Raw genomic sequence first — 21,123 nt, forward strand, 5'->3', positions numbered from 1 at the left:
AGGGGAAGATTGTTTATGTACAGGAAGGCCCCCTTCCTGGACATAAACAATTCTTAAATGCAGTTTTGTAACTTCTATGTGTGTTTCTTAATTCAGCACACACAGAAGTTGAAAAACTGCATTTAAAAAAAAGATTGTTTATGTGCCGGAAGGGGGACCTTCCTGTACATAAACAATCATTAGCATTTTGGTGTTTTCCTGTGTGCTGCACAATGCAGCACCCATGAAAACAGTTCAAAACGAGGAAAAAATTTAAAATTTCTCCTCGCTTTGCCAGGTCAAGACCAGGTTTTCCTTGGTATTAATTCTGGTGCTGCCTCCTATTTACGCCTCCCTTGTAAACAGGAGGCAGTATCAGAATCAATAGATGTTGCGGTGGAACGCCCACAGCAACACCCATTGCCCTCCCCTTTCACGCTAAACAAAGCATGAATGGGGGCCTTATTTACAAGGCAGTGTTAAGTGACTTAAAGCTGTCTTGTAAATATGGGAAAGCTCCTAAAGCCACAGGAATTTCGATAAAAGTGATGTTCCTTTACGGTAGGGCTTGTACATATGCCCCTGAAAGTGACCATCACGAACTTCCTTCATACTAAACTATAGGTACGTAGGTGAAATGGGGGTGATTGAGTGTAAATTATGTAATGGGATACAATAAAATTGTAAAAACACAACTAAACTAATCTAAGAGTTATGGACTAACAAGCAAGGTTAGTGTACTATATATAACAGACCTACGCACAGAAAATCGAAAATTCAGCACCAAGGGTTGGCATTGTGTCCGATGAGCATGAGCTCATCAAATGAACTAAAATCCTGGACGACTAGCAGTGTTATCAGAAAAAAAGAAGTGGCGACTTGGTACTGACTTTTGGTGGACCTATCAGAGGGAGATTTCAACTTGCCAATGATACTGTGGGAGAAGAGCTTGCCGGGGATTCAGTCAAAAGACTTAAGGAAAGTATCTTATAGGCATGGGCGGAAAATCCGTTCCGCTCGCGGATTTTGCGGATTTTCGGGAAATCCGCAATCCGCGAGATTCGCGAATCTCCCGCAAAATCCGCAAATCCGCGAGCAGCGGATTTTGCTCGCACTGCTCGCACTGTTCGCGTGAGTTCGCGCCCCGCGAATAAGTGCAAAATTGCAGAAATACGATCTTAGCAAAACTGAAAGTAACTACTTACCAGGTTCAAAAGTTCAGGCTCATCATTAGTAGCCATTTCCTGTAGTGCTTCCTGAGGGGCCCCTCCAGAGTTCAGTTGCCAGTTGAAACTATTATGTGACCCTGCTCTGAACCTCAGAATAGTTACACATATGCCACAAAGGTCCTGAATTACAGCTAAGGGAGACAAGCAGGAGCCAGGCTGGAAGTTAAAATCCATTAATCAGCCCCTAATTCATTATTGTCAGTTGGGGCAGGGCAGGTGTTGTAACTAATTTTGCAACAATGAAAGCACTTAGCAAGTGCAAAAGATCACTAATCAGGGCGCACTAAGGAAGCAGGTGCCAGCTAAAAAAATATTCTGTGACACATTAATCAGCCCCAAATTAATTCAGGTCACTTGAGGCAGGGAAGGTGTGCTTTGCTTTGCCGAAAATAATGTACACTGGACAACCAGAGGGTGTGGTGATGAAACAGAGGGTGGCATGGGTGGGCCAGAGGGTGGCATGAGTAGTCAGAGAGTGGCAGTGGTGACAGAGAGTGGCAGTGATGAAGAAGAGTGTCCCAAACAGGCTGGACACGTAGAAACAACAAGTTCGCAAAACTTGCGACCCGACAGGTAAGTTCGCAAATTGCGAAATTGTAAAAACCCTCGCGAACTGGCAGAAACACGGGCGAACACAAAAAAAAAAAAATCCGCAAATTCGCGGGAATTCGCGGATTTTGCGGATTGCGAATCCGCAAATCCGCAAAATTCACGAACGCGAGATCCGCAAAATTCGCTCATGCTTAGTATCTTACAATATTCTATATTCCTTGGTGCCTGCTGAAAATTTAAGGAGGAACCACCTTTTTTGTCTTGACACGTTTTTTTTGATTCCACTTAAAATATCTAAACTGGAGAAAGTCCCCACGTCAAGATGTCCAAAGTGTGGCAAGAAAAAGGGGGATGGCAACCACATGTTTTTGGAGTGTCCTGAGGTCCAAATGATCTGGTTGGATGTGAGCAATACTATATCTGTAATACGTGGAGAGACACACCAGGTAAGCAAAACTCTTGTCTTTTTTGGAATCCTGGAATATCATGAATCTTTACCAATCAACACTAGAAAACTGATCTTTTATCTGATATTGCTTGCCCATAGAGAGATATGTAAAAATTGGATAAAATCTAAGGAGGATCTTCCTGTACATAAACAGTCCATGGCATCTTGCTTTTTCCATGTGTGCTGCATTGGTAAGCACACATGGAAAAAGAAAGGAGAAATAATACATTTCTCTTCATTTTGCCAATTTAAGACCAGGTTTTCCATGATCTTAATTTTGGTGCTGCATCCTATGAACGCCACCCTTGTATATAGGGGGCAGTGTCAAAAACATTGGGTGTTGCGGTGGAACGCCCACTGCCCACCACTTTCACGCTAATCATTGGGTGAAAGGGGGCCTTATTTACAAGGCAGCATTAGCCACGTTAAGTGGCTTAACGCTGCCTTATGAATAAGGCGAAGCCCCTATCGCCACCACAACGTTAGTAAATGTGACGTTGTGGTGGCGATAGGGATTGTACATATGCCCCCTTGTCTGTTGGAAATGATGAAAGAATGTAAGCACAAACTCAATCAATCAATCAATCAATCAGTGACACTTATAGAGCGCGCTACATACCCGTAGGGTCTCAAGGCGCTGGGGGGGGGGGGGGTGCCGCTACTGCTCGAACAGCCAGGTCTTCAGCTTCTTCCTGAATGAGAGGTGGTCTTGGGTCAGGCGCAGGTCGGTCGGGAGGGAGTTCCAGGTCTTGGCGGCCAGGTAGGAGAAGGACCTTCCTCCTGTAGTCGCTCTTCGGATGCGGGGGACGACGGCGAGGGCGTGGTTGGCTGATCGGAGGAGGCGTTTGGGAGCGTAGAAGTTGATCCGGCTGTTGAGGTAGCTCGGGCCTTGGTCGTGTAGGGCTTTGTGTGCGTGGGTGAGGAGGCGGAAGGTGATTCTTTTGTTGACGGGGAGCCAGTGAAGGTCTCTCAGATGTCCGGTGATGTGGCTGGTTCGTGGGATGTCGAGGATGAGTCTGGCTGAGGCGTTCTGGATCCGCTGGAGTCTCTTCTGGAGCTTGGCGGTGGTACCGGCGTAGAGGGCGTTGCCGTAGTCCAGTCGGCTGGTGACGAGGGCCTGGGTGACGGTCTTCCTGGTCTCGGTGGGGATCCACCGGAAGATCTTCCGTAGCATGCGTAGGATAAGTTCCTCACTCTGTGAGGAACTTATAGTCTGATGATAAGCAACACGAGTGGTGCAACAGCCAGTGCAATGAACAAAGATTACTACTATCTGCCTGCTTCAGTGTTAGTCCAAGTAGGTAAACAGAGTTTGAGGATGACTGGATGGATAATCAACTTCTTAATCCCTTGGATTTATCACCAGTCCTTGTATTCAAGAACAGGTACCATTAAATCAGATTGAAATCAATTCTGTTGCCATTGGTCAAACTAGTTTTTGTTCTTGATATATTGATAGATTAAGACACCGCTTCCAATGGGGAATTAATTTATTCAGATGTATTCAGTATTAGCATTCAAGAGATATTATATTTCAAAACTTATTGAACTAAAATTTAATTTTGTATAGTAAACGTTTGTTAAAAAGGGGTCAAGTGTTAGAACTAGTGGCGGCTTAATGATCTTATTTAGAGCAATACTGACTGTTTCTGACTCATTATTTATTATTGAATTGAGCATATTGGAGGTCTTTTTATCTGAAAGGAACATTTTGCTACTAAATATATTTTTCCATTTCTTTTTTCCAGTAAGATCAATGAGGATCCTTCAAGTAGTTCTTAGGGAATTAGAGAACTTGGTTGATAGAGACTTGTCTGATCTAATATTATTAATAGGTGATTTTACTGTTATCCTATTCGATGACAGGGCTAAACAGTCAATATTTGAGTTAAGTGATGAATGATAAGGAACCACCTCTCAGTAATTCCATGCTCAACGTAAAACTGTTACACCTACTTACCTTTTTTAATCTATGCATCAGTGAGCGATACGTTGATAAATGGTAGATTTAGTACCGATCGCCTATCATAATATGCCCACATTTTGCCCAGTTGTAGTTCAGTGTTAAACTACTACTTCCTCCAGGTATCTCATTTTCTTGTAAACTCCTTGTCAAACTATAACGAACTAAGGGGTAAATGTACAAGGGACAAGGGAAGTGGCTGAGCGTGTCATTAGCCTCCTTGGCCTAACAACAGGCTCCACCACTTCTGAAACGCAGGGCTGTACCATATTTATAAGAATATGGTGCAGCCCTGCATTTCCCCCTCCGCTGGTGCTAAGTTTAGCAGCTTAGCGCCAACGCAAGCACCCTTGCACCATAGTTCAAGGGTGTCTGAGTGCAGGGGAAGATTGTTTATGTACAGGAAGGCCCCCTTCCTGGACATAAACAATTCTTAAATGCAGTTTTGTAACTTCTATGTGTGTTTCTTAATTCAGCACACACAGAAGTTGAAAAACTGCATTTAAAAAAAAAGATTGTTTATGTGCCGGAAGGGGGACCTTCCTGTACATAAACAATCATTAGCATTTTGGTGTTTTCCTGTGTGCTGCACAATGCAGCACCCATGAAAACAGTTCAAAACGAGGAAAAAATTTAAAATTTCTCCTCGCTTGGCCAGGTCAAGACCAGGTTTTCCTTGGTATTAATTCTGGTGCTGCCTCCTATTTACGCCTCCCTTGTAAACAGGAGGCAGTATCAGAATCAATAGATGTTGCGGTGGAACGCCCACAGCAACACCCATTGCCCTCCCTTTTCACGCTAAACAAAGCATGAATGGGGGCCTTATTTACAAGGCAGTGTTAAGTGACTTAAAGCTGTCTTGTAAATATGGGAAAGCTCCTAAAGCCACAGGAATGTCGATAAAAGTGATGTTCCTTTACGGTAGGGCTTGTACATATGCCCCTGAAAGTGACCATCACGAACATCCTTCATACTAAACTATAGGTACGTAGGTGAAATGGGGGTGATTGAGTGTAAATTATGTAATGGGATACAATAAACTTGTAAAAACACAACTAAACTAATCTAAGAGTTATGGACTAACAAGCAAGGTTAGTGTACTATATATAAAAGACCTACGCACAGAAAATCGAAAATTCAGCACCAAGGGTTGGCATTGTGTCCGATGAGCATGAGCTCATCAAATGAACTAAAATCCTGGACGACTAGCAGTGTTATCAGAAAAAAAGAAGTGGCGACTTGGTACTGACTTTTGGTGGACCTATCAGAGGGAGATTTCAACTTGCCAATGATACTGTGGGAGAAGAGCTTGCCGGGGATTCAGTCAAAAGACTTAAGGAAAGTATCTTACAATATTCTATATTCCTTGGTGCCTGCTGAAAATTTAAGGAGGAACCACCTTTTCTGTCTTGACACGTTTTTTTTGATTCCACTTAAAATATCTAAACTGGAGAAAGTCCCCACGTCAAGATGTCCAAAGTGTGGCAAGAAAAAGGGGGATGGCAACCACATGTTTTTGGAGTGTCCTGAGGTCCAAATGATCTGGTTGGATGTGAGCAATACTATATCTGTAATACGTGGAGAGACGCACCAGGTAAGCAAAACTCTTGTCTTTTTTGGAATCCTGGAATATCATGAATCTTTACCAATCAACACTAGAAAACTGATCTTTTATCTGATATTGCTTGCCCATAGAGAGATATGTAAAAATTGGATAAAATCTAAGGAGGATCTTCCTGTACATAAACAGTCCATGGCATCTTGCTTTTTCCATGTGTGCTGCATTGGTAAGCACACATGGAAAAAGAAAGGAGAAATAATACATTTCTCTTCATTTTGCCAATTTAAGACCAGGTTTTCCATGATCTTAATTTTGGTGCTGCATCCTATGAACGCCACCCTTGTATATAGGGGGCAGTGTCAAAAACATTGGGTGTTGCGGTGGAACGCCCACTGCCCACCACTTTCACGCTAATCATTGGGTGAAAGGGGGCCTTATTTACAAGGCAGCATTAGCCACGTTAAGTGGCTTAACGCTGCCTTATGAATAAGGCGAAGCCCCTATCGCCACCACAACGTTAGTAAATGTGACGTTGTGGTGGCGATAGGGATTGTACATATGCCCCCTTGTCTGTTGGAAATGATGAAAGAATGGTAGCACAAACTCAATCAATCAATCAATCAATCAGTGACACTTATAGAGCGCGCTACATACCCGTAGGGTCTCAAGGCGCTGGGGGGGGGGGGGGGGGTGCCGCTACTGCTCGAACAGCCAGGTCTTCAGCTTCTTCCTGAAGGAGAGGTGGTCTTGGGTCAGGCGCAGGTCGGTCGGGAGGGAGTTCCAGGTCTTGGCGGCCAGGTAGGAGAAGGACCTTCCTCCTGTAGTCGCTCTTCGGATGCGGGGGACGGCGGCGAGGGCGTGGTTGGCTGATCGGAGGTGGCGTTTGGGAGCGTAGAAGTTGATCCGGCTGTTGAGGTAGCTCGGGCCTTGGTCGTGTAGGGCTTTGTGTGCGTGGGTGAGGAGGCGGAAGGTGATTCTTTTGTTGACGGGGAGCCAGTGAAGGTCTCTCAGATGTCCGGTGATGTGGCTGGTTCGTGGGATGTCGAGGATGAGTCTGGCTGAGGCGTTCTGGATCCGCTGGAGTCTCTTCTGGAGCTTGGCGGTGGTACCGGCGTAGAGGGCGTTGCCGTAGTCCAGTCGGCTGGTGACGAGGGCCTGGGTGACGGTCTTCCTGGTCTCGGTGGGGATCCACCGGAAGATCTTCCGTAGCATGCGTAGAATAAGTTCCTCACTCTGTGAGGAACTTATAATCTGATGATAAGCAACACGAGTGGTGCAACAGCCAGTGCAATGAACAAAGATTACTACTATCTGCCTGCTTCAGTGTTAGTCCAAGTAGGTAAACAGAGTTTGAGGATGACTGGATGGATAATCAACTTCTTAATCCCTTGGATTTATCACCAGTCCTTGTATTCAAGAACAGGTACCATTAAATCAGATTGAAATCAATTCTGTTGTCATTGGTCAAACTAGTTTTTGTTCTTGATATATTGATAGATTAAGACACCGCTTCCAATGGGGAATTAATTTATTCAGATGTATTCAGTATTAGCATTCAAGAGATATTATATTTCAAAACTTATTGAACTAAAATTTAATTTTGTATAGTAAACGTTTGTTAAAAAGGGGTCAAGTGTTAGAACTAGTGGCGGCTTAATGATCTTATTTAGAGCAATACTGACTGTTTCTGACTCATTATTTATTATTGAATTGAGCATATTGGAGGTCTTTTTATCTGAAAGGAACATTTTGCTACTAAATATATTTTTCCATTTCTTTTTTCCAGTAAGATCAATGAGGATCCTTCAAGTAGTTCTTAGGGAATTAGAGAACTTGGTTGATAGAGACTTGTCTGATCTAATATTATTAATAGGTGATTTTACTGTTATCCTATTCGATGACAGGGCTAAACAGTCAATATTTGAGTTAAGTGATGAATGATAAGGAACCACCTCTCAGTAATTCCATGCTCAACGTAAAACTGTTACACCTACTTACCTTTTTTAATCTATGCATCAGTGAGAGATACATTGATAAATGGTAGATTTAGTACCGATCGCCTATCATAATATGCCCACATTTTGCCCAGTTGTAGTTCAGTGTTAAACTACTACTTCCTCCAGGTATCTCATTTTCTTGTAAACTCCTTGTCAAACTATAACGAACTAAGGGGTAAATGTACAAGGGACAAGGGAAGTGGCTGAGCGTGTCATTAGCCTCCTTGGCCTAACAACAGGCTCCACCACTTCTGAAACGCAGGGCTGTACCATATTTATAAGAATATGGTGCAGCCCTGCATTTCCCCCTCCGCTGGTGCTAAGTTTAGCAGCTTAGCGCCAACGCAAGCACCCTTGCACCGTAGTTCAAGGGTGTCTGAGTGCAGGGGAAGATTGTTTATGTACAGGAAGGCCCCCTTCCTGGACATAAACAATTCTTAAATGCAGTTTTGTAACTTCTATGTGTGTTTCTTAATTCAGCACACACAGAAGTTGAAAAACTGCATTTAAAAAAAAGATTGTTTATGTGCCGGAAGGGGGACCTTCCTCTACATAAACAATCATTAGCATTTTGGTGTTTTCCTGTGTGCTGCACAATGCAGCACCCATGAAAACAGTTCAAAACGAGGAAAAAATTTAAAATTTCTCCTCGCTTGGCCAGGTCAAGACCAGGTTTTCCTTGGTATTAATTCTGGTGCAGCCTTCTATTTACGCCTCCCTTGTAAACAGGAGGCAGTATCAGAATCAATAGATGTTGCGGTGGAACGCCCACAGCAACACCCATTGCCCTCCCCTTTCACGCTAAACAAAGCATGAATGGGGGCCTTATTTACAAGGCAGTGTTAAGTGACTTAAAGCTGTCTTGTAAATATGGGAAAGCTCCTAAAGCCACAGGAATGTCGATAAAAGTGATGTTCCTTTACGGTAGGGCTTGTACATATGCCCCTGAAAGTGACCATCACGAACATCCTTCATACTAAACTATAGGTACGTAGGTGAAATGGGGGTGATTGAGTGTAAATTATGTAATGGGATACAATAAACTTGTAAAAACACAACTAAACTAATCTAAGAGTTATGGACTAACAAGCAAGGTTAGTGTACTATATATAACAGACCTACGCACAGAAAATCGAAAATTCAGCACCAAGGGTTGGCATTGTGTCCGAGGCAATCAAACGTAAACTTACCCAGAAGTTCTGGTCCTGGGCAGGGTTTGGTATTGGCACAAACAAGGTCAGTCTTGATCACCCCATGTCACATGAGGATTGCAAGTAGTATAGATTTAAACATAAAACAGATGGGAAAGAGTAGTGATTCCTTGCCTAATTTCCATCCTAATGTCTCGGACAATCAGATTACCTGGGACTCAAGCACACCAGTTAATAGATTTTAAACAAGCAGTTTTTTGTAAACATTCTTCAACTTTTGATAACGTAATGGCAATGTTCCTAACAATGTCAAACTTGTACTTATGCTGTACTGTCTGTTGTGAGACTTTGAGCTGTGTTGATTGAGTTTGGCTCGGGATCAAACTTAAAACTGTGTGACTGATAATACTGTACACTAGATGACTAATGACACACCCAAACGTGGCTTATGGTAAAACCTTCCAGGTGATGGTGGTTGTGTAAAAATGTAGATACCATAAACATTTTAAGCAGGGAAGATGCCATTCTTTGCAATAAAAATGGCAGGCGTTCCTCATAGGTCAAGCAAAATAGCTTGTTTCCCTTTTAAACTGACTAAGACAATTAACAGTCTGTCTGCTGCTGGCGTTTTGGCCAGGACGACAGCGCGTCTGGCACTGCTGCAGCCGAGAAGATAGTCTGTGCGACCCTAGCCCTGCAATCGCCCCAATATAGCCTCGGAGAAATCAGCTCAGGCCGCACCACCATCCAGAGCGTGATTGCTGGCTCACCGCCTGCACTGCGGATTACCGCGTGGCCTACTTGACCCCCACTACATGCTCCAGGTGCATCAGGCCTACGGGCTGGACCCCCCTAATTCCGGGCTCCCGGGGGCAAGGAGAGACGCACGCTCGGGCCCTAGAGTCAGGGTCTCTGCAGCACCAGGGGGCAATCAATCAGCGCCATCTACTAGCCTGCCCCACACTCCAAAGATTTAGTGCCTGCCAGAGCTCATTGCTAAGGCACTGTCTTGCACCTGTGAATCGCCAGGGGACTGCATGTGGAATTTCCTTCTACAGCCTGTGCTGGCACCGCATCGAATACTACCGGGCACTTTCCACAGACTGAAGGAGCGACTGGGAGGCTATTGATCCTTTACACTGCCCACCCGTGATGGTCTGGGTGCCTCAGAACTCACAGGCCCTATGAGCTCATGCTGAAAGCCCTCAATAGTTACCAGAGGGTGTTGGTGAAAGAATCACATTGCCTGTCTGAGTCCCTCACTGGTGCCCATTCCTCGTCCGATACAGCAAAGTGGTGGCAGCACGGGGCGCCATACCATTCATCGGAATATGCATGAGGGGAAGAGTGGGCCTCAAGCCACCTGGACTCTGAATCATACTTTGTGCCCGGCATCACTCTGACGCCGCCTCTGAATCCTCTAGACAGCACCAGTTGCCAGGTACGCATTGTGTCCAGTTGCCGAACCATGAACTGTGAGCACATCGGGGTGCCCAGGCCATCGGCGCAGTATTAATACCCTTCAGGTGCTCGACCCGGATACTTGAGGCTGCTGGAACGTGAAGGTGCGACCCGGCATATAGGCCATCGGCAAAGTGTTCACCTGTGCCTCTGCTCACTGTCAAGTCCAGTGCGACCATGGGGAAGCCAGACAGCAAGCAAATCAAACTCATGTTCGACACCCGTAGAACACCCCGTGGCCAGCCACTCAACAGGGGGCAAGTCGGCGCCAGTCAATCGGAGCAAGGCACTGACGAGGTGGACATGAAGACGCAGCTCAACACAATGAAAGCCAGTTTTGCTTCAATTTAAGAAAAAATGGATTCCATCTGCGCCAGAATGGACCAGATCACTCAAAAAATAGAAAAGCAAGAAGGTAGAATAAAAGAGGCCGAAATGCTAACTCTTGAAGATGATCACATGCAGGTGACTGGGCAACTTTTAGACATTGATAAGTTGCTAAAGGTGATAGCGACCAAGAACAAGAACACTGAAGCCTGCTCAAGGTGGAACAATATTTGCATTACTGGCATCTCTGGGACAACCAATACAGAACGACTAGAAGACTACATAGAAAGGCTGCTCACCACCTGTTTCGGTCAGGAGACCTTCTCAAAAATGCTCATTGTGGTGCGGGCGCGTAAAAACACTGGCTCCAAACCCCCCCAGATACACTGCCCCAGCCCATAATCGTGAGACTGCTCAACTATCGTGACCGTGACCCAGCTCTGTGAAAAGCAAAGGAGCTTAAGGAAGTTATTTTTGAGAACAATGCTCTATCACTGTATCCCCACATTACCTTCACCCTTCAGGAGGTTTGTTAGAAATTTGTGCACATTAAGGGGAAGTTATGGCAGGAAGGAGTGGAGCATGCAATGCTCTACCACATGCGTCTACGGCTCACCTACGACGGCAACCACCACATTTGCAACACTCGGCAACAGGCGGCGGACCTCTTCAAGAAGACAGTACTTGCTGCCAGGAGAGCGGAGCACTCCTCCTCAAGCAGCAGAGAGGGCTCAGCCCACCAGGATGAAGACTGAAGATAATCTGACTACGCTTACTGGCCACTACTTGAAGGTTTGAATGTGGACACTGTTTCTGGCCGCATGCTTTGAGCAACAACAAAAGACCCTGTCCAAAGGACGCTGCTTGTGTCAGTTACTTATATAATAGGACAGTCTAAACGTACTGATAACTATTATCCTCCCCTACATACTTTTGTTCTGATAAGGGGACATTTCACTGCACCTCGTCCATAGTTTTCTTGCAATTAGGAATAAAAACCAAAGGCCAGACCTCCTTGACAGCTACACAGAACACCATATAGAAATGTCTGACACTTCTAATCAATACTAAACATCCACAACATCAGTGTTAGACCAAGTTCTACTTAAATTTTTTTTGCGAGAAACGAATGACACCTCACGGAAACACCACCAACGGAGTAACTGGTATGTAATTTCCAGACAGGCCCCTGTCTCCTCATCGGTTGTCATCCGATTCTCAAAGAAAGAGGAGAAAGAGTGTCCAAAACAACAAACCAAACGGTGCAACAAACAGTAGAAGCAGAAGCAATCTCCTAGTGACAAAAGAATTACATAAACAAGTGCATAAAACACAGCATCCAAATCTCTTTAATAACTTTATTCATAGAGAAATGAATGTCTGCAGTTTAAATTTAAAAGGCTGGTAGCTATTCATACATACCATTACCTATTGCCGACATGTTTCACTGCCACAGCAATTTTGGCAGATTCATCAGGGCTGCACTATATGCTGCCACTCCGCTCTTGGACACTTGTTCTGTGTTAACTGTCAAAGAAATAGGCACATATAGGTAGTTAAAAAGTGCAATCTCACCCTAGTCTGTTGTATGTGTTAAAAGAAAATGTGTCAACGTTATTTACCCAAAAGCAGCCTAAATGCTCATAACAGCTGCTTGGGAATCCAATGGGATACAGAAGTACTCCTACAGTGAGTCTCCACCTTCACATTACTTGTATGTATCAATCTGGAGGTATAAAAACACAAGGTCATGCTAGCTATCAGCAGAATTTCAGTACCGTTAGCATATTCTTGCACCATTCGGGGCCATCCCCTCCTCAGTAAGAGACACATTGTGAAGCGCCGTAGTTTCCCCGCCACACTACTCTTACATGTGTAAAGAACCTCACACAAACACGCATACTGTTGGATGGACACCCAAACATACTGATGGCACAAGTTGCCTGGACCGTTTCTCTGCTGATATAAGGTATTGCCCCAAGCCGTCACCACTCACACACGTTTTTTAGAATCTCACAACCGCCAACAATTCCGTTGTCTCTACACATGCCCCATATTCGAGGCACATTTTAAACCGCGTACAATTAGCTAGTGCAAAATATACATAGAATCAGCAACTCTACGTCTCACCGTGAAGCCACCCGACAAGCGCCTTGTCTTGTTCGTTATTGTCTTTGACCAAATCCCGTATTGATATGCATCCGTGGTGCGTACAAACGCCCCCGCGTTCTGATCACGTGTGCAACTATCCCCACCTTAGCGGCCATCTTAGAGCAGTAACTCATGACTAAAAAATATAAATAAAAAATATATGTATGCCATCACCTTGATTTTAGTGCGCAACCGGCAGCGTACAGTTGTTCCTATGACTGCTTAGGTTTACCCATCTCGTGTGCACATTAAAGCGTTTACTTACAAAGGGTACATTGATAAATTAAACCCCCTCGAGATACATAAGTCAAGTGATCCGGTATAGGATATGGCGGCCATCTTAGACTGGTCAGAGATATAACTATTAGGGATAGGAGTTTGATAGGAGCTGCACACATCACGGACTCACAACAGAAGATAGTACAACCAATGTTTTAGAATAGATTGTCTTATGTTTGGTAGAACCATCTTTCAAAAAAAATCTTTCAAAAAAAGAAAGATCCGATATAGTGTGAACACTTAAAAAATGTTTTTACCATTATCTTGCATCAAAGAAAGATGTCTGTTAAATCTCAAAATGGGGCGTACACGCCACATATTCTGGCCCATTATCGATTTCATCCACAAGACCACACTCCCCTGAAATATCGGTTCAAGGAGGGTTGCTCCGCATTTATTGATACCAAAGGGCAAAGGAAAAAGGGCACGGAGCCTACATAGTTAAAGTCCAGACATGTCCCACTATGTGTTCTAAGGTACCCTGTCAAGAAACACTACTTATATGTACTCATTAATATAGTAGAGAATTTAGAAAGTGGGCAGAAAAAACTTAGAAAATGGGCAGCACAGAACGGACGATCACATTACAGTTTAATCCTGTTCCACTCTATAATCTCGTTAAGCCCACATTGATCTGTCTTCTCACTATAAATCCAGTGCGCTTCTTTTCAGAGCAAAATCCTCTCCATGTTTTGCGGTGTCCCTTTCATCTTTTCCAAAACTGTCCAGGTGAAGGTATGCTTCTCATTAAAACAGTGTTGCACCAATTTTGTCGTTAATTTTCCTGCTCTTATAGTGCTTAAGTGCTCTTGCACTCTGACTTTGATTTTGCGTGATGTTAGTCCTATGTAGTGTAAACCACATTGGCACGTAAGTCTGTACACCACATGTGTAGTATTTCAATTACTGAATTGATTGAGAAACCATTCTTTGCCTGATGTTAGCAACACACTGATGTTCTTCTTAGTGAGGGCATGCTTTGAGCTCAGGTAACGTTCCATGTTTTCTGTATGGGGTCTCCTGAACTGCTAGCAGATGATCAAACATAGAAATTGAGAACCCTGCAGGGTTGCAGACTTGCATGCTGGGGCCCCCTCCTGCACGACTATGGTGTGGGAGGCGCTGCCACGCCCCTTGGGCCACACGCCTCCAGGGATGCTCCTCTTTCCTCCCCTAGTGGAGACAATATTGTTAGGCTGTTGCCTCTGTTGTTGTTTTCTGGGGTTATTACAGATGGAAATCACCAGCGACCCTAAGGTACGATCACTGCTACTCCTCCTAACTGTCAACTCCTCTTTGTCACTGTATAAAGACACTTCTATGCTACAAATGTTATGTAGATATACAGCAATGTTGGCGCATGTAGAACTCAGGGCAGCTGGGATACGGATTACGGGGGATTTTACAAATGCATTGGGGGTTTAAGAGGGTGGAAACCTTACACATCAAGTTGGGGTCGCTGATGTGGGAGAAATGGGGGGAAATCAGGAGGGCATTATTAAGTTTAGAGTGGACAACTGGATGCATAGGAACAGTACAAACTCTGAAGCAGGCATACATACTTTACACACACTTGTGCAAGGTTCCCTGGGCAATGGCGGATGAGGAACAAAAAGACAGCACTGATGCGCACAAGGGACTCCTAAAATGGAAAGTCAGGGGACTGGGCGACCCAAGAAAAAAGCAGCATATATTAGACTATCTGGATAGGCATCATATCAGCATAGCTATGCTGCAGGAAACGCACACCCTACCTACACAGCAGTCCCAGTTTGCCTCTAGATGGGCCTCCCATAGACACTTTTCCTCATACCCAGCCTACTTGAGAGGCACTGCAATCCTTATTAAAAGAACAGCACCCTACATAGAGGAGGGCTTTGCACTCGACCCACAGGGTAGGTACTGCATGACATGGGGCAGGTTAGCGTCAGCGTCGATCCCACTGGTCTGTAGCTACGGGTCCAATATAGACAACGAAGACTACTACATTACCTTATGGCCGCGCATAGTGAACATAGGCTCGACTCCTCTTATATGGGGAGCGATTTCAACCTAACACTGCATCCCACACAGGATCGCTCCCACCCAATGCCGCATCACTACTCTAAAGCACAACGCCAACTACAGCAAATTCTGGTGACAACCTGCTTGTGGACGTTTGGCGCCACCACCACCCATGCAACAGGTGGGAACGTTCCACTTGGTGGTACACAATAACTGGTCTCGGCTGGACATATGGCTTGCCCTCTCCACCTGCCAACTAGCGCGTACCCACTCAGATCACTCCCCGTGCTAATGATGCTGAACCCTCCGGGCCTATCGCCTCAACGAAGGCTGTGATGCCTTCAACTTACAGCGCTCCTCGATTCGGTGTTTCAAACAGAATTGGGGGAAACACTAGATGAGTTCCAGAGGCTAAGCATAGACTTAGTACCCTCTCTGACTACTGTATGGGAATCACTGAAGGCCACTGTTAGAGGACTCTGAATGACCAAAGCAGGGGGCACCCTCAAAGATATCCGCACAACCGTAGCCTGGCTAGAACGCCAAATAAAGCAGCAAGAATCTGAGATTCATGCTGCACGAGAGGTTTCAGCCCAAACCAAAATCTGCAAACTCCTCACAGGGTACCAAGTAGAGGCAGGGAGGGAGTGTCTTTTTCATGGAAAATATCACACAACGCGTACATGCGAAAGAGCTAGCAGAGACCATTAGGCAACCAAAGACAGCGAACCATGTGTTAGTGATTTGTGACGGGGAAGGCAAGACTTACTGGGATGCATCAGCCATTATGGGGGTGTTCACCACTTACTATCAAACACTATATACGTCCGGTGCGTCACGCCAAGACGAGGCTCCTCAATATTTGCAACAGATAGAATTGGTCTGGCTCAGCAACAGGCAGCGGGAATTCTTGGCGGCCGATTTCACTGTAGACAAAATCTGGGAAGCCTTCATGCAAATAGGGAATGGGAAAGCTCCAGGCTCTGACAGCATCGGAATCAAATTTTATAAAACATACACAGACATGCTGGCCCCCTTTCTGAAAGCCCTGTATAAAGATGCGGCCAAAGCGGGGTCGCTCCCACCCGCTATGCGAGAAGCCATGCTAGTGTTGCTTTTAAAACCCAGGAAATCCCCAGATTCTCCGGACTCGTACCAGCCCCTGTCCTTAATCAACTGCGATGCTAATATTTTGGCCAAGGTGCTGGCAAACAGACTCACACTCCCTATGGACAAACTTATCAGGCCCGACCAAGCAGGCTTTATACTGGGTCGGTCAACCTCTCACAATTTGCAGACTCTATTCTCCATCATGCATGGTATCGATCAGGAAGAACTGGTAGTGGCTGTCTTTCTCGACGCCATCAAAGCGTTCGACTCACTGGAATGCTGCTACATATTCACCGTCTTAACACATATGGGATTCCCGCCAGGGTTCCTCATGTGGATCAAACTGCTCTACCACCTTCCCAGTGCCACATTGCTTCTGAACAGGGAATGCTCCCTGCTTTTGCCATATCCAGAGGTACGCGACAGGGGTGTCCCCTTTCACCTGTGCTATTTGCAATAGCAATGGAGCCGCTGGCTGCCATGCTGCGACAGCACCATGAACAATATGCGCTCTACTACCCCACTCTGCCCATCCTAATTTCGCTTTATGCGTATGACATCAATCTCTATTTGCATGATCCTGCAGACGGGTTAAATGCCATGATGCATGAAATTATAAAATTCGGGGCCTTCTCGGGCATCACAATAAATTGGGGCAAGTCTCAAGTTTTACCGCTCACCAGTTGTACCGCCCCATTCCCAATGGACTACCCACTGTAGTGGTGTGATGATGAGATCCGTTACCTGGGCATTACCGTCACCAAAGACAAAGATGAACTACTGAGGGCGAACTATGGAGGGGTTCTTGATAAGGTAGAAAACTTGAACACCAGATGGATAGCTCTTCCGCTTTCTCTTGCTGGCCAAGTGGCCTTAATAAAAATGGTCATTATGCCCAAGTTTCTATATCTGTTCACAAACATCCCCTTCTCTCCTGGCCGTCATTTTTTTACCAGACTGAAAAGTCAGCTTATCTGCCTGGCATGGGGTGGGAAACAGCATTGCATCAAATGGAGTACCCTTATGCTGCTGTTCTCTCAGGGTGGATTCGAAGCACCCGATCCTGACCTGTACTATCTCAGCTCTCAGGCACACTACGCCGCGTATTGGCTTGAGCCCCTACCCTGCATGACTCACCTGGCGGTCAAACAGGGGGTTCTGGCGTCCGTTCCTCTCATAGGACACTTAGGCACAGATAATAAAGCAGCTGGGGGACAACGGTCCACCGTAGCATGCTCCAATATCGCGTGGCATGCCATAGCCAAACGGTCCCAAGCACCCATGCTCTATTCCCTGTTTCTTCCCCTCCGAGGTCAGCCAAACCTGCAAGTCACACAAGAAGGCATCTGCAAGCATATGTTCCTCAAGTTTGGGGTCAATACCTGGGGGGACATGTACCATGCAGGGCAATTCAAAGGGGCAGCAGCGTTTTTCGGCGGCACTCCCCCCCACTACCATGAACCGCTTCCTCTACATTTGCTTGCGACTGGACGTCATAGCTGCCACACCTGCGTTTTGGGAGGACTCCCCCCCCACTACTCTCTCTGCACTTGACGCTACAGGCTGGGGCATCACAAGTCGTATCACGCATCTACAGGGCAAACATCGGGGCAGGATCGCATACTACCCTGAAAGCACAACAGGGATGGGAAATGGAATTAGGCAATCCAATTACAGATGAAGCCTGGGCATACTGTTGCCAGCAGACTGAGTGCATCACACCAACCAGCAGATTCAGGATTATACATTTTAAATTTCTCCACCGTATGTACTGTACTCTTGTGCAAAATGCACAAACTTCAATTGCGCGACAGTGACAAATGCGACCACTGCTGGAGGGAAGGAGCGGGGTTTCTACACATCACATGGGAATGCAGATCAGTGGCCTAGGGTGGCAGTGGCTTTAGGGGACATGATTGGGGGGGCCGTTTGAACTTACACCCAAAATGGGCCTCCTGGGATACCCCCCCAAAGAAGGGCTGCATCAAGTGCTTCCTGGTGCTGGGCCTCCTCCTCGCCAAGCGTAAAATTGCATGTAGATGGGGTAGGGGCAGGGCGCCCAAATTCAAGTGTCGTAATTTGACGATGGCTGGGTTAGCGCTTAGCTTTGCTACACGTTATTCTCCTTAACTTGGCCATATTAGAAAACGCCATCTTGTACGTTACGGCGGCCATCTTAGATCATGAGCGGCCTCGTGGCCAGCGTGTCCTTTAGTCCGTTGTCCGTACCACTGACCACTCGAGTTTGCCCAGCAACAGGCTATTTTTAGTAACGGTCAAGCCTGTACATGCGCAGTCCCAACTGACCAGTCACCCCTCAGGAATGTGCCGCCAAACTGACCAGTGAGATTGTAAGCCCTCCCATGAGTTGGCTGTGTTCCAAAAATGACCATATATGTACATAAAGCTCTGTAACTTTGTACCACCTATCTTTTATTACCTGTAAACTGTATAAAAGACCGAGTCACACCAACGTTCGGTGTGATACTTCTTGCATTGCCGAAGGGTGCTGTAGGAATGTACCACCACCCCATGGGGTCTTAATAAACTTGTTCTTTGTACTTTTCAGTTTCCGTGCCAACAGTTCTTTCAGTGTAAGTGGGTTATCTACGGAGCATGTAGGCCTTGGGAACCCGATACCACAAATTGGCGACCACGAAGGGACTCATCAGCGACTCGGATGCCCGAAGGAGAGGTCGTGACGAAGGATTGGACACTCGCCATGGACGCGTACGCTGCCACCAAGTGACCCGAGTCTTGGCACCCACGGTGTTTCTTCCTTTCCTTCCGATCTGACCTTCCAGGTGGCGCCGGTCTCCGACTGAGTTCTTGATCATCTGCGTTGCTGGATAAAGTGCTGTTTGGCTGATTCGATTAAAGACCTTGGCAGTTGGAATCTGGACCTTTGAGATTTGGGTAAGATTTGTGATCGGTAAGGTAGTCTGTGGACGCTTACTGAAGTTCTATGATTTGTGATCGGTAAGGTAGTCTACGGACGCTTACCGAAGTTCTGTGACTGTGACTTTGATTTGAGTTTGCTAACATTTGTGATTTGTGAACTTTGAATTTATATGTGTAGTGCACTTCACATAGGCAGGCATGTAGAGATGTTTCTCTAATCTTGTTTTCTACTTTGAGCGGCACATTTGTGTGAAGTACTGTAAGTGCCATTTTATACGGTATCACGCTTTCGTGATACTTTTTGAACATGCCTGTTTTAAGCACACTCCGAGGGATGTGCTGTTTTGGAAATGGTACCACAAGTAGCAGAATCACAGCCGTCTCCCCCAGAAGGAACTCCAAACCGTGAAATGTTCATCAAATTCGGCCTTCCCCCTATAATGTACAGTAAATTATGGCATAAATACACCAAAACCGATCCTGAATTGCAATGGCCACTACATGGGTCGTTCGATTTGCGAAAGGTTCAGTTTGTGGAGCAGTGTTTGTTTCAACGAAGGTCTAGACAGAACATGTTTGATTGTGTGCGAATGTGGGAGAAAGCGGTGCGTGAACGAATGAAACGTGAGGTTGCCTTGGCGGACAAAGAGCAGCGCAAGGCTGCTCGAGATAAGGCTTTACAGCTTGAGGAAAAGGAGGCTCAGGAAAAGAGAGAGAGGGAGGAACGGGAACGTAAATTGCAAACGACTGGTCAATTCCCTATTCGTCGACCACTTTATCCTGTCCTTAATAATGAAATTGATGATTTTTCGTTACTAGATCGATCGCCGCCTCCGTACGTTCCACCTACGGCTCCGACTGCGGACTCGGACGATGACGAACAGGATAAGTCGGGAAAAGGGAGCAAGTCGAGTGTCAGGTTATCTGCGGAAAGAGCTGCGGATTTGCGTAGTTGGGCCCGTAAATTGAATACAAATTTTGTAACTGTGGCTGAAGTTATTGTTGAGAGGGGTAATTGGACAGAACAAGAATTGATGTGTTTTTTGTCTACTTTGGCTGATGAAGTTGTTATCGCATTTCGTAAATATTCGGATACATTAGAACCTAAGGCTGTATCGGTTCATCATGAGAATCTGGGTAGAGGTTTATTTGTTCTTGCAGATGTTGATACGTTTTTCAAGCAACTGACCCAGCTGCGGGATGAGACGTCCAGATTGCGGGACGAGCGGAAAAAGAATAAGGAGTCCGGGCCGGAGTCTACTGGGCAGTCTAAGGAGTGTTCTCTCCGGGGTTCAGATAAGAGTTCTAAAGTGCATGTTATGCCTATGCGTGAAGCTGCGCCTTTCTATGTTCCACCAAAAGGGGATGGTACAGACGATGATAACATTTCGAAGGATGCGAAGGGGTATTTTATATATAATTGGGTGTATACGCCTTGGAATAGAGCAGATGTTATGGCGTTGAAAAATTCTTTGCCTGATCTTCGTAAAAACCCGGCAGCATTTTATGAAGGGGTGGAAGGGGCTATTTCGTCCTGTGTTATGACTCTGGTTGATATAGATTTGTTTTTTGGGTTAATTCTTCCGCCTGACATGTGGAGATTAATTCGTAAAAATAATGATGAAACAATACTTGGGGGAACATGGAAAGAAATAAACGAAGCAGATTTAGATAGGGAGCCTGCATGTAAGCCATGTGAGTTGATTCTAAACCTCCCGGCGGTTATTTTGATTAAATTAAAAACGCTTGTTCCTTCTAAAAAGATCGATTGGACCATGTTGGCTTCGTGCAAACAAAAGTCAGATGAAACGGTTTCGGATTTCTTTACACGCTTCGAAGAGGCTTTTCACGATTACAGTGGTCAATCATTAATAGATGATACGGGTAGGCATTTGTTTGTAGATAAGTATGTGGCTAATCTCCTACCGGAGATTGCAAAACGATTAAAATCGAGTGAAAGTTCCTGGGCCACGGCGACCCCTGCGTCTTTGTTAACTATGGCTCAGTATT

This window comes from Lissotriton vulgaris, chromosome 6 (assembly GCF_964263255.1).
Source record: "Lissotriton vulgaris chromosome 6, aLisVul1.2, whole genome shotgun sequence".
Taxonomy (NCBI): Eukaryota; Metazoa; Chordata; class Amphibia; order Caudata; family Salamandridae; genus Lissotriton; species Lissotriton vulgaris.